The 16,046-nt window shown below is 36.2% G+C and overlaps 1 long non-coding RNA gene across 3 annotated transcripts in view; it reads left to right on the top strand.

Moving 5' to 3' along the window:
- The first annotated feature begins 461 nt into the window (after positions 1 to 461).
- Positions 462 to 16,046, top strand: part of LOC116661945 — an 82,956-nt gene continuing 67,371 nt past the window's right edge. For 2 of the 3 annotated variants that reach the window (XR_004317905.1, XR_004317903.1), the window contains exon 1: positions 462 to 587. This is a non-coding gene — a long non-coding RNA (uncharacterized LOC116661945). Of the gene's footprint in view, positions 588 to 3,233; positions 3,287 to 16,046 lie in introns of all 3 variants that reach the window. The other variant, XR_004317904.1, reaches the window with a different exon arrangement.

The raw sequence follows: 16,046 nt of genomic DNA, 5'->3' as shown, positions 1-16,046 counted from the left end.
ATACGAAAGGACTGAAGTTAGAAATACCTTAATCTTAGAATAGGAAATACAAGAGCAGATTGCACCTTTACCTATAAGCCTGAAGAAACAATTCTATTTTAAGGCAAATTTGCAGATTAATACAGAACTCACAGATGTGAATAAAAAGAGAAGCCAGGAGCTTTCTTGCCAGTTCCTTCTGGCTGTTAGCAGGAGATTGCAGTTGCCACTTCTGAAAACTCCTTCCCTATTTCATACCCCTCTGCATGCACCAGAAAAAGTCTCTCCTCATGCCAAAATTCTCTTCCATTTCAGGGGTCTAAAGTCATATTTCTGGTTTCTCCTATTTTTAATTTTGGTTTGAGAGAATCCTCCAGATCCTTCTCCCTACTTAACCAATATCTACTCATCACTTCCTCCCTCCCCCTTCCTCCTCCCTTACATACGGTTGTCTGGGAAAATCACAAAGAGATCCAGCTGGATGATTCATCCTTCAGCCACACAACTCTTTTCAGAAGCACAGATCTTTGAAAAGCCGATGGGGACATCCTTCCCAACAGCAATTCAGGAGTTAATCCTCAACCAAACAACCCTGTAAAATAATGCAGGTATGGTTTTTAAAATATTGTAGGGAAAATGTGGGACATAGTATCTATAGATCACTCTGTTGAAAACTCCAGAGATCCCTCTGCTTTCCAAGCAGATGGAGATCCCACTCTATCAAAGGTTTTGTCTGTTGGCTGTTTTAATGAGGCTGGTGCTGCTGACTCTTGCAGAGTAAAAAAGGAGAAAGGTAAGGATTTTGCTAATTCACCGCTTTCTTACATTTCTGCCGCACTGGGCCTCTTTTGGGGGCTCCTACTTTGTTGAGTTTTATTTGGTTAGTGCCAAATGTAATCAAATTTGTATTCTCTGAAGTTTAATGTACCACTCTCAGATGACTAATTCTTTGAGAATCATTTACAGGCTCTGGAATGATAAAATGCCTAACTCTCATGATGGTACCAAATCCCAGAAAAATCTAAATGAGTTGAAAAAGAGTTACACATCATTACAGAGTCTATGAAAGACAAAGAAAAAAAGGTTTTAAGTTATGCTCAGTAGATTTAGTGTTTTAAAATTAATCACAGGAGGTTGTTATAAAGCCTTCAGATTTCTAAAAGTAAAATAAGACCTAAACGTTGCACAAGTAGTAAGGGAGTCAAAATTTTAATTTTAACTTTTAATATTTTAAGGAAAGAAGTTCCCAGACCAAACCATTATATGAAAACATTGATCGTGACTAATATTTTTGGTCATTAAAGATCAAAACTATTTATATAAAAAATGTTTTTAAAGCATTTCTGGTGTTGGCCCCAGATCATTCTGTATAATAAAACCAAATGGCATTTGTATAGCATTTAAAAAAGACTTCTTTTTCATTTCACATTTACATATATACTTGTGAATAGGTACAGATGAGGAAATGGAAGCAGAGCGATTGTGTGACTTTTCTTAAAGTCACATAACAAATTCATATAATACGGCAAGTTATAAACTCTGATTATTCACAGTTTTTCTTTCCCACTACCTCTTAAAAAGGGGGAATATGCCTTTTAGCCTCAAGGTCTTTGGTAAACACTACTGCCAAACTTTTCTCCAAAAATATTGTGCTGATTTACACTGTTGCTTAGCAGTATGCATGATGTCTGTACACACTGATCCCTAGTCAAAAAAGGAAATTACTTTTTCTTTTTTCACATTTTGATGTCCACTTGTATTGTCATCAGTTGTGTCCTTTGCCTTTTTGTTTTGGGTTGGTATACTTGTCTGTTACTTATGGAATTGTAGGAGCTTCCTTACTCTATACTAATGATGTGAATTCTTTGTCATTTATGTTTGTAGATATTTTCTCTCATTTATTTACTTTTCAATTTATGTGGTGTTTGACTTAGAGAAGTTGTAAGATTTTATTTAAACAGATCTATCAGTCTTAATGAATTACGACTGTGATGCAATGCTTAGAAAGTCCAGGCCCATCCCATAATAATTTGTGTCCACCTGTATTCTCTTCTAGAATTTAAAAGAAATGTTTCATTCCTGTGGAATTATAGTGGTATGATTTTCCAGGTGTCCCCACTGAGTTTATTGAAACATACAAACTTGTCCTACCAGCTTAAAATGCCACCCTATCTCTCAGATTCATCTCTGGCCACACCAGCGTTTCCTCTTATCTTTGAACATGCCAGACTCATTCCCATGTAAGGACCTTAATGTTTGCTTTATCTGGACAGTGAGCATGGCTTGCTCCTTTACTCAGGTCTGATCTCCACTTAAACGTTCCCCATTCATAAAGCCTTTCCCTGAACACTCCATCTAAAGTAAAATACCACTCAAACCCACCACACTCTCCTTAGTCTGCCCTATTTTTCTTCAAAGCATTCATTTTACCTGAAATTATGTATTTACCTATATACTTGTTTATTGTCTGGTTTATTAGCATATGTTTCATGTGGGCAGAGATTTTGTCTTCTTACTCAACCTCTGTTTCCCAGTACCTAAAGAGTGATAGGAGAACATGAAAAGATCAATACAAACTTGCTGAATTAAGAAATTAATATCAAATGTTCATACCTATTTGTATCTTTATGAAATATCTAGTATATTCCTCTGATTTATCCACCTATTTCAGTACCAGTTCCAAAATATGTATCCTTATAATATATTTTTAAATCTGCAAGAACATCCTTTCGTATTTTTTCTTTTAAAAAATATGTCCATGTCTAATCTACTGCACATATTCTTCCAAATGAACTTCATCTTTTTCCATTTCCAAGAAGGTTGGTATTTTAATTGAACTTCCATTAAATCATGAATTAATGTAGGGAAATTTGACAGCTAGTATTTCTAACTAAGAATAATTTTACATCTCTCCATTTAGTTGATTCTTCCTTTATGTCCCTCAGTAAAGTGTTATAGTGTCCTCCATGTTAAGTTCTGTACATTTCTTCCTGTTTTTATTTCTAAGAATTATATAGTCTTGTTATCGTAAAAGAAATTTTCATTCTCATAATTTTCTACCTGGTTGTAAAGTTAGTATAAAATGTAAATATTTATCTGTTATATCATATTTATTGATTATATAATTCAAATTTTATAACCTTATGAATATTCAGTATACTTAATCTATCAATGACTAGAACTTATGAAAAATATACTAATGTAGCTTTGTCAGGGTCTGTTCATTTCTAATAAATTTTACTGTCCGTTTTTAGATTTTTTTTTTGTTAATTGGTTGCAGAAGGTTACTGACTGGTACAATTGGAAAGTAAGTATTATTATATTTTGGGTTAGTAACACCTCTTTTTGGTTTTTTATACGATTTAAAATACAGATACATAAAACAATAATTATAAATCCATGTTAATGGTCAAATGATGTAACAAGATGTAATTTGTGATGATAAAGGGAAAGCAGAGATGTTTAGATATAGAGTTAATGAATGATTTTAAAGCTAAGTTCATATCAATTCAAAACAGATAGTTATAAATTTTAGGATGTTAATTTCAATTCACTTGAAATCACTAAGAAAATAACTATACAGAAAAGAAAATGAAGAGGGAGTTAAAATGGCACACTAGAAAAAAATTAAAGATGAAAGAAGTCATTATTGGAAGCATTGAGAACCAAAAACTATATAAGACATATAGAAAACAAATAGCAAAATTACAGAAGTGGGCCCTTTATTACCAGTAAACACTTTAAATATAAATGGAATAAATTCACCAATTAAAGACAGATTGGATACCAAAAACAATGATCCTTTCATTTGTTTTACTTTTCAGGTCTAGAATTTCATTTTGGTTCCTATTTATAATTTCTGTCTTTATTGATACTATTTATTTCTTCATTCAGCGTTCGCCTGGTGTCTCTTAGCACTATGTCTAAGGTTTCTTTTAATTTTTTGAGCATACCTAAGACAGTTAACTGAAAGTCTTTGTTTAATAAGTCCAATGTTTGGATTTCCTTGAGGCATTTTCAATTAATTTCTTTTTTTCCTGTGAACATGCCATACTTTCTTGTTTCTTTGAGTGCTGCATATTTTTCTTATTGGAAACTGCACAGTTTGTATATTATAATATGGTAATTCTGTATGTCAGATTCTCCTTCCTTCCTGTTTGTTATTGTTATTGTTTTGTTTGTTTAGTGAGTTTCCAGAATTATTTCTATAAAGCATGTATTAATTTTTGAGTACGGCCTCTGAAGTCTCTGCTTTGTTATCTTAATGATTAATTAATGGCTAGACAGAGATTTCGTTAAATGCCTAGAACCAGTAAGTCTCCATGCCCTTGCTTAGGAGCCCTTTGTGTGTACTGAAGCATACCAGCAACACTCAGACAGTTGACAACTCTGCCTTAGTCTTCACTTCCTGTTTGTGCAGAGCCTCACGGTTAGCAGAAGTGATTGTTTAGGGCCTTTCCTGAGCATGTACTACCCTGAGCATGCACACAGCCCCACACATGTGTGTGGGGCCTTCTAGATTTCCAGAAATTAGTCAAAGATTTTTAAAGCCTCCTATGTTCATCTTTTCCTTCTTGTTTTTTGTGAGCTTGTTGTTTGCTTCCACTATTATCAGAATATGAGGCAGCTGTGATTTTAAATCACTGCTACTTCTTGTTTTAGACAAATACTCCCAGGGTAAAGGCTTATGGCACTGGGATATCTATATATCCAATCAAATAAATATAAGCCTTTTGTGTGGGGTTTTCTCAAGTCAAATAATGACAATTTGCTAAAAATGAGGCCTTGAAAAAGTTTAAACTCCATTTGGACCACTCCAATGACTACTAGGTTGCTGATTTTCACCATGATTGTGGATCAGTTATTTCCAAAACTCTCATGGAGCTGGGGAGAGGAGGATGGAAATAATGCAAGTTAAAATACTATAAAGCTCACTGTTCTTACAGAGATTCAACCATTTTATTTGATTAAGCACTTTTGTGATTGTTGTAAGCCTTTGGTGAATTTCCAGAGTTTTGAAAGTTTATTTTGACAATTTTTTTTGCCAGGGTTCTTGTTATTTTTATGGAGGGGTGGATACTGAGCTGGCTTTATTCCACCTTTCTCACTAATGTCACTCCTATTAATTTCTTTTAAAAAACATCTGTGGCTGTCTTACACATTTTGATATGTTCAAATTTCTTTGTCATTCAGCTCAAAATGTTTTTAATTTTATCATTTGATTATTTATAATTATATTTCTTAATTCTAAATGTATGAGTATTTCCTAGTTATATATTTGAATTTTAATATATCTAGCTCGTTAGCACTGTGATCAGATAATATGATCTTAAGAATTTCAAAATTCCATTGTTTCTATTGAGAATTCAGCTGTCATCTAATGTTATTACTCTGGAGGCAATTTACCTTTATTTTCCTCTGGAGGCATTTATGATTTGCTGTTTCTCCATCATTTTCATCAATTTTATAGCACCTAGATGTAGTTTCACTAGTATTTATCTTACTTTGTGTTCATAGGGCTTCTTGAACATAAAAAATGGGGTAAATATCAAAATCATGCTGAGAAAAAGATTACAAACACAAAAGAGTATACAGTACATGATTCTATTTACGTGAAACTGGAGGAAATACATATTCATCTATCCATGGTGATAGACTAAAAGATCAGTGGTTATCTGGGGGCCAGGATGGGGATGGACTGAAAAGGGGAACAAAGGTATCTTTTGGGGGTAATGGATATGTTCTCTGTCTTAAATGTGGTGTTGTAAAATAAAATCTTGCTGTTTTAAGCCACGAGGGTGGCTTATTACTTAGTAATAGATAACTTATACAGATATTTTTATGTAGAAACATGGTGATGTTGTAATAAAACACTAAAAGATGTGACATTGTTTATGGGATCAGAAAGCATGCAGAGGCTAGAAAAACAGTGAGAAATCTGTTGGTAAAGACTTGAGGAATGCTAAATAGCTAGTGAAGACTGTAAAGGCAGTGAAGAGCTGCCCTTTGAATCTGGTAAAAAGAGAATTCATGTTCTGCAGTAGCTGAAGAAATATCAAAATGTCACACAAGTAAACTTGGAAAATAGGAAGTATACATAAATGAACTTAAAGCTGTGGCTAAGGACAAGTCTCTGAAGAATGTTGAACATGACAGTTGGCTTCTCCTAGCTGTGCACGACAAAGTACAGGAAATGAAAATGAACTCATTGATTAGTTCCAGCAGTTTGTTTGGTGGTGTCCTTAGGGTTTGCTATACATGTCATGTTATCTGCAAATAGAGATGATTGTACTTCTTCCTTTCTGATATGGATGCCTTTTATTTCTTTTTCTTGCCTAATTGCTCTGGTTAGGATTGCCAGTACTATGTTGAATGAAAGTGGCAAGAGTGAGCATCTTTGTCTTGTTCCTGATTTTAGAGGAAAAACTTTCAGCTTTTCACCACTGAATATGTTAGCTGTGGGTTCATCATATATGGCCTTTCTTATGCTGAGGTATGTTCTCTCTATAACCCACTTTGTTCAGAGTCTTTATCATGAATAGATGTTGAATATTGTCAAATGCTTTTTCTGTATCTATTGTGATGATCATATGATTTTTATCCTTCATTTTATTAATGTGGTGTATCATATTGATTGATTTGCAGATGTTGAGCCCTCTGCATCCCTGGAATAAATCCCACTTGATCATGGTGTATTGAATTCAGTTTGCCAATATTTTGTTAAGGATTTTTGCAGTTGTGTTCATCAGGAATATTGGCCTGTAATTTTCTTTTCTTGTAGTATCTTTATGTGGTTTTGTTATAAAGGTAATGCTGGCCTTATAAAATGAGTTTGGAAATATTCTGTCCTCTTCTATTTTGGGGGAAGAATTTATAAGGATTGGTGTGAATTCCTCTTTAAATGTTTGGTAGAATTCACCAATGAAACTGTCAGGCCCTGTACTTTTGTTTGTTGGGAGGTTTTTGATTAATGAATTGACCTCTTTACTAGTAATTGATCTGTTCTGGTTTTCTATCTCTTTATGATTTAGTCTCCGTAGGTCAAAAGCTTCTAGGAATTTATCCATTTCTTCTAGGCTATTCAATTTGTTGGCACATAATGGTTCATAATTGTCTCTTACGATCCTTTGCATTTGTGTGGTATCAGTTGTAATGTCTCCTCTTTCATTTATTTTACTTATTTGGGTCCTCTCTCTTTTTTCTTGGTAAGATTAGCTAAAGATTTATCTATTTTGTTGACCTTTGGACCTCCCTTTTTTGAATGAGAGTATTTAGTGTAGTAATCCTATCCTTGACTCACCTTTGGGTTTATCTGAAGAAGGCAGATAATATGTCTGTTACTTGACATGTCTCAGGATCAAAAAGATCTGCACTTCCAGAGATGTACTAGATGAACTACATCTAATGAGTCTGATCTACATTAGATCCGATTTAGATAATGAGATTAGGACTTTGAGCCTGAGCCAAATATCATTATGGGACTTGAATTTTGGGAGACAAGATAAACTATTTTATACAAGGGAGGGATGTAAATAATTGGGCCTAGAAGAAAACTGGGGTAGATTGGAAAACACGGCCACAATACATTATAGCTCCTGCTACCAAGAGGTGGCAGATTTTTCCCCACTCCCTGAATTTGATCTTCCCTATTGTTTTGACCAATAGAATATAATAGAAGCAGCATTGTATATATTCCAGAGCCTAAACTTAAAGAGAAAGCCTTGAAAATTCTGCTTTCAGTCGCTTAATATTCTGCCCTGAAATTGACATGCTGTTGCAAAAGACCAGGATTATAGTCCATGTGAAGAGAAAGGTCCAGCCACCCCAGATGTTCCTAATGAGTCAAGCCCCCTGACAGCTTGTCAGCTGAATGCAGCCACATGAATGAGCCTAGGCAAGATCAGAAGAACAGCCCAGTCACTTCAGAGCCATAAAAATAATAAATAAAACCTTGTTGTTTTAAGCCATTAAGGTTTTTGGAGTAGTGTTATACAATGTATTGGTTTTCTACTGCTATTTAAAAATTACTCTAAAATTTAGCAACTTAAAACAGCAAACATTTATTACATTACACAGTTTCTGAGAAGCTGGATGCTCAGAGGAGCTTAGCTCAGTGTTTCTGGCTCAAGGTCTCTCATGAGGTAGGAGTTGAGCTGTTGGCCAGAGCTACAGTCATTACAGAGTTTGGCTGGAGTTGGAAAATTTGCTTCCAAACTCACTCACATGGTTGCTGGCAGGCCCCTGCTCCTTTCTGGCTATTAGCCAGAGGCTTCAGTTCCTCATTATGTGGGCCTCTCCATAGGCCAGCTCACAGCATGGCAGGTTTTTTTTTTTTCCCAGAGTGAGTGACCCAAGAGGGAGAGTGTACCCAAAATGGAAGCCACAATCTTTTATTAACCTAATCTCAGAAGTGGCATATCAGTTCTGCTGTATGCTCTTGGTTACATAGGCCAAGTTTGGTACAGTGTGGGAAGGTACTATCTAAGAGTTTGAATACCAGAAAGTGGGGCTCATGTGGAGTCATCTTGGAGGCTGACTCCCACACACAACGATAAAGAACTGAAACAGATTATCACAGAATTATTATTGGTTTTGTTCGCTGTGAGAATTACATTATGGTTCTCTTATAAAAATTTCATACTTGTGGAAATGCAGCATAGGGGTGTATTATGATATGGGTCATAAAAATTATTTCAAATACTTCAATACAACAATAATAACAAGAAAGATAAAGCAAAGGTGGCAGTATCTTCAAGGCATGGGGAGTGCATCATCTTGTTCATGTAGGCTTGACATTTTTCTTCTGAAATTTTAAAATCAACATTTACAGTGTGCCCAGAAATGGAATCCTTTGTAGCTTTTTTAACTTGGGGAAAAATTTAGATATTAACTTAAAAATGTGTGAGAGAGTGCCTATTTTTTTTTTCAACTTTCTTTTAAGGATTATGCAAGCAAAATATACACCAAAACTACTGACAGAAGAGGATATTGAGGGTGCCTTTTCTTTTTGCTTTTGAATTAATATCTGCAGCCCAAAGCTGAGAACAAAGAAGGGTTAAACTGTCCATATTGTAAGGGGGTCCTCCGAAGCCCAGTCAATAATGGGGGCCAGATATCTCCTTTGGTTATTATAGAGAAGCTGCTGAACTGACTGTGTTAGCCTATAGAATCTCCCAGGCCACTCCCAAAGTCTAGAAGAGCAAAAGCGTGCTGAGAGGTAAGGTAAGCCAGCATTTAGTAAGCACCGTAAAGGCGAGTCACAGCAGCTTTTCTCTCGCCTTCCCCTGCAGGTACAGGAGGTGAGTATCTCGGTCCTGGGCATGATGCTTGTTACGGCCTGCCTGTGGCACCGCCCGTGGAGGGAAGTGAGGGAGCTCATAGCAGAGCCTGACATGGAGTTTGGGAGTTTGTGTGGTGTAAGTAGATGCACTAGAAATGTCTGAAGGCAGGGAGCTTGCTAGTACAGCCAGAGCAAGGAGGGAATGTAGTGTGGGGTTCTTGGTAAGAAGGGAAGAACCCTCACACAAATCACTACCCAGTACTCCATAGCACTGGGGTGTACAGCGAAGGACTTCAGCAGTTCCCTTGAGTCCACACGAAGCAGTTTATGGTACAGGAGAGACAGATGCAGCAGGGCTACCTAGGCAGCCAAAAATTGAGAAAACATTTCAACCAGAGAAGGGGTTGGGGTGTGATTCTAAGATACCATCTGCCAAAGAGGAGGCTCACTGAGATCACTCTGTACACTGTATACTGCTCCACTCTCCAAAAAACCAACCAACCAACCAACCAACCAACAAACAAACAAATGTTTGTGGTAGGCGTTAACATAATTTATTAATATTCAAATCCTTCTTACCTCTGGACATGTGGAACATTTGCCCATTGAAGCTATGTGATATGGCCATGTGGTGTGACCTGCATGGACCAACAAAATAGGCAGAAGTAGCATGTATCACTTCTATATTGAAGGATTTAGTTGCCAGTTCTTGGTGCCATGGCCTACTTTTTCCCACTGTGGTGATTGTAGAAGTGTTTGTTGATGAGATGCCACGTTGACTGAAGCATCCTGAAACGCTGAACCAACATATGGAGGAATATGAACTGAAGAGTCACCTAGACGCCAGAAGACTTTGTAAGATTAATGAAAAATTTTATTTGTAATTTTTGCTTTTGTTTTTGCAAGCAATTGAGATTTTGTTTTCCCCAAGGAAGTGACCCAAGACGGAGAGATTACACAAGATGGAAGCCACAATCTTTTATGAACCTAATCTCAGATATGACATATCATCAGTTCTGCTGTATACTGTTGGTCGCATAGGCTAATTTTGGTACAAGGTTGTTGTTTATTACTGTCATAGAGCCTAGAAAATCCTGTTACTCCATCAATGATGACATATTAGAAGTCACCAGCAGCTGACAGAAGACTTGTTATGTAAGGTGATCCCAACCATGTCTCTTATTCTCCCTTCTGTCTCCCAATCCTATAAGGAAGAGGCTGGCTTTCCTGTCAGTGTTGAGAGAGGTCTCCTGATTTCACTCTGAAGATAGCATTGAATCCTCTATGAGATTCAGTATTGGAGTGTTTTCAATCACATGCCTTATTCAAATTCCTAAAATTAGCCAGTGACCAGAGAGCTTTGACATCTGGTCAAGATAGGTTTACGGTATCTGTCACCTATTATGGAAGAGATATCAGAAGTAGCATAGTTAGGAGCAGTGATGATAGAGAACAAAAGTTCTATAATTGTAACCCACTAAGATCAGACTGATCAAGATCAGTAAATCAGTTACATCTCCTACAAAATTCAAGAATATGTTATACACAGAAAGAATGATTAATAGAAGGTACTTTTCTGCTTTGACCATTGGAAGAGTAGGAACCACTTTTTTCCAGTTCTTGTCCAAAGACAAAATCCTTTAGATTCATAGCTTTCCCTTTGCTAATTTTGCAAGTATTAAAACAATACAGCCCCCAGTGAAGAACTTTTCTGTTGAAACTCCACAGTGCCCACCACAGTGCCTTTTACATCATGTCTAAATAAATGTTTAGGACATATTTTACTAGAGGACAAGGGAATCTCAGGATGTAAACTATCTGTGGAATAGTCAGATTACAGATACAACATCTCATTCATCACTTATGCTCAGGTAATTTACTGTAAAGCCTTACTCAGTGTTTTCAGCTTTTAATACTTGGTTCTTGTTCCAGATTTCCCTTTCAGCCTCATCTGTGAGTTTACACTGTCCTCTCTTGCTCATGTACTCATTTCTGTTGGCGAACCTAAGCTATGTATCTCATCTCCTAGGATATTTGAGGAAATGTTGTCCTTCCTGTTTGCTCCTCACCACCACCACCACCATCACAACCAATTCAGAGAAACTCATCAACTTAGTGGCATGCACAGACTCAGTATGGAATATCCCTGAACTTGCCTCTTGAGACGCATCTCAGCCCCCTGAACTGTCCCTTCTCTATACATGTATCTCTTGCTCCCTCTGTCAATCTTATCAATAGGAATTCTACTGCCTCCCCCAATACATACACACACACACACACATGCTCTGGTCCTGTCCCAGCTGAGCTGAGATCACTCTCAAAATGACCTGTGATTTTTCAGGCAAGGTTTTATGAATCCCACAGATAATAAAAATCTCTCATTATAGCTAATAAAAAATTGTATGGAACTTTTCAATTTGCTTAGTCATTTCACAGTTCAGTAGTTCTATTTATTCACGGAGATTAAAATATAGTCTTGAATCTAGTGTACTCCTTGAAAAGATTCCAACTGTAATATAAAGTAAATCTAAGTATTCACTTCCAATACCTTGCCATTTTTTTTAACACTAAGTCTCCCTATATTTCTAGTTTATAAAATGATTCTAAACAATTTGTAAATATTAACTGTGGTCTTGATGCAATTTTAGTCAAACTTACTTTCAGAGTTACTCATATAGCTTTAATAAAAAGTCATTGAGTGTGAAAAAATGGCAAATATAAACTATGTTGTATCTTATGTACATTTCATTTGTTTTCCTTCCTTTTTAAAATTCTCTTCTTCCTCTGTTTTGGTAATCCAAGCATCTCTTCTCTACATTTGTGGTCACTTTTCAGTTTCAGTGGATTGTTTTTTTCCTATTCATTTCCTAAATGTTGACTTCTTTCAGTACTGGGACCCCTTCTCATGTTATAAGATCTCATAGGTGATGCATCCACTCTTGTGACTGCAATTACTATTCATATTCAATGAATCTGATGCTGGAGATGAAGATGGAAACAAAGTAAAGTCTTTTATTAAGTTTATGTTCCAGTTAGTGAAGGTACAGATACATATACCAATTGGTGATAAATGCTATAAGAAAATAAGGCAAGTTAAAGGATCAAGGTGCTATTTTACATAAGATTGTCACTAAAGGTTGCCAGTAGGAATGTAGCATTGGGCTGGGACCTGAAAGGAATGAGGAAGTGGGTCATGTAGATACCTGCTGGATGTATATTCCTGGCAGAGAGAACAGACAGCACAGAGGCCCTGAGGCAGGCACATGCCTGGCAGGTTTGAGAAACATCAAGACCAATATGGTGGGAGCAGAGTGAGAGGGGAGAGTATTAGTTAAGGCAATGGAGTGGGGCATTCATCTAAAACTTTGTAGGCAGTTATTAGGACCTGGCCTTTTACTCTGAGTGAAATGGGAAGCCATTTTATGATTTTCTTCAAGGGCATGATATGATATAGTTTGTGTTTTTTTAAAAACTTTTTACAAGTAAAAATTATATATATTGAAGGTATACAACATGATAATTTGATGGACATACACAGAGTAGAATGATTACTACCATCAAGCTAATAAACAACATCTCTTCCCATAGTTATCAGTATTTGTGTATGGCGAGAACATCTGAAATATATACTCTCAGCGAATTTCCAGTATATAATATAGTATTATTAACTCTAACCATTATGCTGTACATTAGCTCTCTAGACCAATTTCTCGTACATGACTGCAGTTTTGTACTCTCTGACCAGCATCTGCTCATTTCCCTCACCTACCGACCCTGGCAAACCACTGTTCCACTCTCTGTTTCTATATATTCGACTTTCCTCAATTCCACATATAAGTGAGATCCTGCAGGGTTTTTTTCTTTCTGTATCTGGTTTATTTCATAATGTATAATGTCCTGCAGGTTCATTGATATGGCTTATGTTTTAAGAGTCATAGTGACTAATTCATAATAGACCATGGTGGGGGTTCAAAGAGAGAAGCAGAAAGACCGGTTAGGAAGCTGTTATAACTGAGGCAAGAAATGATGGTGACTAGGTTGGTAGCAGTGAGATAGGGAAAAATTAAAAGATTCAGATGAGATTCCGAAGTTTGAACTGACAGGATTTTTGTTAGTTTGGATGAGCGTAGGTGGTCAAATATGATTCTTTGTTTTTCGACCTGACCAAGTAGTTAAGTGTATATCCTTATCCAGAACTCTAGATACACATGAACATATATCCACTTACCCGCTGAATAACTTCAGCTAGTTGTCCCAGGGCATCTCATATTTAAAAATAAACTCATCTTCTATAACTTACTCCTTCTTCTAATGAATTGCATCTCCATCCATCCAAATGTCCATATACCTCTTCCTTACCATCTCCCAAATCTAATTATACACCAGGTCTTACTAAGTCTATCTTCTAAATATATTCTATCTGTCCATTTTCCTCCATTCTCATTCCCTTTGCTGCCTTATTTCATGTCCTTACCTGTTGCCTGGAATATTGCAATATCCCCATAACTGGTAGTACCACACCCAGTCTCAACCTATCCTAATTGATTCATAGCACATTGTGCCAAATAAAGAGTAAGCAATACATTTTGTTGAAGTAAATTAATATATGAACTCCTGGATTATGGTTAATTTTATAAGTCGACTTGGCTAAGCCACAGTACCCAGATATTTGGTCAAACACCAGTCTAGATGGTACAGTGAAGGTAGTTTTTACATGAGCTTATTTATTTAAATTTTTTTTTAATTTTTATTTTTTCATTGAAGTCGAATTAGTTTACAGTGTTGTGTCAATTTCTGGTGTACACATGACCATAACATTTAAATAAGTAGATTTTAAGTAAAGCAGATTACTCTCCATAGTGTGTGTGGACAAGTAGGGCCTTATCTAATCAGTTGAAGACCTTAAGAACAAAAAGACTGCCATCCTCTGAGAAAAAGGAAATTCTGCCAGCAGAGTGCCTTAGGACTTGAGCTGCAAAATCAACTCTTCCTTGACTTTGTAGCTTGCCAGTCTACCCTGCAGATTTGAACTTGCCAATTTCTACAATTATATGAGCCAGTTCTTTAATATATCTCCTATTGGTTCTGTTTCTCTGGAGAACTCCGACTAATACAACCTGTGCATCAGGACATACAGTTTCACTGACAGATTTAGATTTCATCACGCGGACTGATGTTATACCCGTTTATATTGAACATAGTCAGTTGAAATCCAATTTGGAAATAGAAATGAAAGGAACCACAAAATTTGCCACCGCTTCATAACAATGATTAGTAAGACACTTCCTCTGATTAGCAAGTCCCTACCATACTTTCCTGAGTCTACTTCCCATCTGCCCCAACTTTAGGGCTGATTAACCCCAACCCACCTGCTGACTCTGAAGCATAAGGAATATATGATGTTAGATACCTATCTTGACAGCTAAGCACCAAGCCAGCTCGAGTGCTACCAATATTACGAAAGTGTACCCTACTTCCAGTAAACTCAGTTTTTGCTTTACTATGTAATTTCAGGCTCTCCCTTTGTGGTCCAATTCTTGAATTTGGGTCACAGTCATGATTTTCAAGAGTACTTGCATCATGTATTTCTATTGGTTTTGTGGTTTTGCCCCCAGGTACTAAAGTTCTAGCTTTGAGTCATGATTGCCTTCTGCCAGTCTCTTCTGAGCCTATGGGTTCTTACCTGACAGTATATCTGTCTGATGTCTATCTCTGGACCTCCTTGATGCTAATTCTCCCCAGGTTTGCACTTCCTTGCCTCATATGTCCTGCCCTAGTAGATTTATCTACTCTTGGTGATCTGGGTATCCTCTGTGTGTTTTGCCCATCTTACAGCTTGCTAATTGTACCTCAGTTCTAGCGCAAAGCATCTTTACTGCAATTCAAGGAGCTGCCAGCAGGTGTATGACAGCGTCAACGCTATTAAGTGAAATTGGCTCAAGAAGTTAGTTGACTTTGTCATGCATGAGAGAGGGAAATTAATATGCATGACCCAGATTATGCTTTCAAATATAGTTTATATGTTAACACAAAAGTATTAATATAGCAGTCATATCTAATTATCTCACAATTGCTGAAGAAACTCAGCTGATAAGTGTTTCACAGAGTTGGAAACCCAGAAAACCAACCTCTAAGAAATAAATAAGTAAAGACAATAAGGTAAAATATATTATTTTACAAACTTGCTATAGTAGACAAGTTCACTTATATGTTAAATAAGGCTCCAGAAGGCACTGCTTCAGGAAAATAGGATAATGAAACTATAATTCCAGTATTTTTTTGAGTAGTTCTGACACATAAGTCTGTATTAAAAACACTAAAGATTATGTAGAATAAGACAAATGAAAGGGACTGAAGGGGAAGCTAAAAGTTTTAAAGTTTTAAATAGACCATTGAGAAAACATGTGCCATGTTTTCATTCTCTTAATACTAACACATCCTATCACAGAACAACTTTAAGCCTCATTTTCCCTAGAGAAACAACGTAATATTAGTGATTTAGAAAACTGATCTCTAAACAGTTTTGATCATGCACCCAAATCAGTTTAAAAAATAGTGCACTTAATATACATATTCATATTTATGTCATAGACATAGACACATATATTAAGAAACTTCAAAAGAGGCTTCTAAATAGTTAGGATTAAGTTTAGAGAAATCTTATCAAATATTACATGGAGACTTTTAAACATTTTAAATATCGCTGAAGTATTTGTAGGGATATATGTTCATGTTCAAAATGCTTAATGTTTAATGTCTTGCTAATCAATATGGCTTCATACTATCA

The sequence above is a fragment of the Camelus ferus genome, chromosome X (genome assembly GCF_009834535.1).
Source record: "Camelus ferus isolate YT-003-E chromosome X, BCGSAC_Cfer_1.0, whole genome shotgun sequence".
Lineage (NCBI taxonomy): Eukaryota > Metazoa > Chordata > Mammalia > Artiodactyla > Camelidae > Camelus > Camelus ferus.
Note: the sequence above shows the minus strand (reverse complement) of the source record. Positions and strands in the feature narration are given on the sequence as shown.